This window comes from Penaeus monodon, chromosome 27 (genome assembly GCF_015228065.2).
Source record: "Penaeus monodon isolate SGIC_2016 chromosome 27, NSTDA_Pmon_1, whole genome shotgun sequence".
Taxonomy (NCBI): domain Eukaryota; kingdom Metazoa; phylum Arthropoda; class Malacostraca; order Decapoda; family Penaeidae; genus Penaeus; species Penaeus monodon.
In genome coordinates this window covers 16,187,583-16,189,596 of record NC_051412.1, presented here as the reverse complement: position 1 = coordinate 16,189,596, position 2,014 = coordinate 16,187,583, and the positions used below count along the sequence as shown (strand labels likewise).

The following is a 2,014-nucleotide window of genomic DNA, read 5'->3' as shown; positions in this document are numbered from 1 at the left end:
TGGGGGAAAAAGACAAGGGAGGATTTAAGGGTAGAAAAGATAGGGACGAAAGGGGGGGGGGAAAGTTGTTTACTGTCTTTTATTTTTAGGATTTGACAGTGGAAGGAAGACACCTATTTGAATGTCCTTAGCCTCCCCGGAAAAGTACAGAACTCAAGCCTTCTCAAGACTTTATTTGCTTTTTTTTTTTGGTCGTAAAGCCTTGGGATGATTGATTAAAAAAAAAAAAAAGGGATTGATATTGCTACCATGATCCAAAATTTTTGGCAGAACTCGTGAAAGCACTACAGAAAACCATGTAGGGTTATTACTGATTAAATGAAAAACTACCTAAAAATGACTGGCATTATCAAAATATGGGGTATACCTATTTTTTCCACATGGTAGATGCAAAAAATTAAACAGTGTGTGTGTAGTTTTGGGCGAAAAATCAAATCGTTCCAGTTTCAGACAATCTTAAATTTTCTTTTAAAAACGCAAAAGCAGCAACCATATTTCCGCCATTATTATGTCTAAACAGTTTCCTCTTTTTATTTTAAAAAAGCAAGGAAATTAAGTAGCAGAAACATCACAATTTTATTTAAAAAGAAAACCCTCTTACTACTCTGCGCCTTGAAACATGATTGGAGCTTGTGGGGGGGAAGGATATAGGCATTTGATAAAAAAAGGTCATGAAAGCCAAACCCAACTTGTAACTACTTTACGAAAAACAGAGGATAAATGAAAAATTTCAGGAAAAGATACTGAAAGCTTAAAGGAGAGCCAGAAAGAAACCTAGCCTTTAAAAAATAGTTTTCCCTACAGGTTTTGGTATAAAGAGAGACAAGAGATCTAGTTTAGTACACAGGAAATTTGTTTCATACAGCTGGAGTGTTAGACCATGTGTCGAGTAGTACTTAATTCATTAAGTAAGGCATGGAATGGGTTAACATCAAACTGGTAGGGCTAAATCTGCCAGAAAAAAAAGAGAAACTTGTTCATGCTGTAAAATTTAGGTTCAAACCCAAGTACAAATATAACTTCAAACAAGACCAATTATGAAAGACACCTAAAGTTTGATACTCAGTTGCACAACCTACATGAACAAGCTCAATGTGGTGCCACATTTTGAAGCCACAAAATTAAATTTATAAGCCTGCATCTTTACCGACTGTTTGACCCTATGATAGCACCACATGCATAATAAAGATATTTAGGATTTGAATTGGTTGGCATAAGGATATGAAAGAAAACCTGGGCCTTATTCCAATACACTTTTTCTATAAGAACATGTGACAAAAAATTATACATTACATTATATATTTTCACATCAGCCTTGATCAAAATCATTTCAGTAGCTAAGCTTTCACTAGACAGATATTTTTATTTTCCGATATATAAAATGTCCTCAAAAGGGAAATACAAGATATGTCCCTGAATGGACCAGCAACACTTACACAGATATATCACCATTTTCATGATACAATTCATGCAGACCCAGTAAATATTCACAACAAAGTGATGAATCATTTTTATCTATGTTGATAAAACTGAAAATGTGACGTTGATAAATCTGACAAGTAATATTCATTCCACAAGTGCATATTTATTTTTATCCATATAGCTTGGCAATCTTTAGCCAGTAATCAGACCATTTTAATAACAAATGAAACCTTTCCTCCGACTGAAGAGCTCACTTTCCTACGCAATACCGTTTTTCACCCAAAATAAGCTTTTTACATTCAACCTTTGAAAATATGAATATAATGCTTATTTCCACTACTTCTATTGACTTACATCATAATGTGTTGATCCCATACAGATGCGATTTCACCAATTATCCTTGTGACCATTGCAGCAGATGTTGTGAACAGTGATTAGTGTCGACTTGTACCATCTACTGTCTGAGCAAAAGCTATGTACAGATACAATAAGGAACACATGCAACTTCTACAGCTCATGGGATGTGCACCACAAAGACTACCCACTCAGCATCTTTATTTACTTCTCAAAGTATAGTTACTCTTTGTGTACC

General features: G+C 34.7%; 1 protein-coding gene across 1 annotated transcript in view; it reads right to left on the bottom strand.

Moving 5' to 3' along the window:
* Positions 1–1,239: 1,239 nt before the first annotated feature.
* Positions 1,240–2,014, bottom strand: part of LOC119590625 (wiskott-Aldrich syndrome protein family member 2-like) — a gene marked incomplete in the record, with an annotated part of 42,196 nt that continues 41,421 nt past the window's right edge. The window contains 1 exon segment of the mRNA XM_037939304.1: positions 1,240–2,014.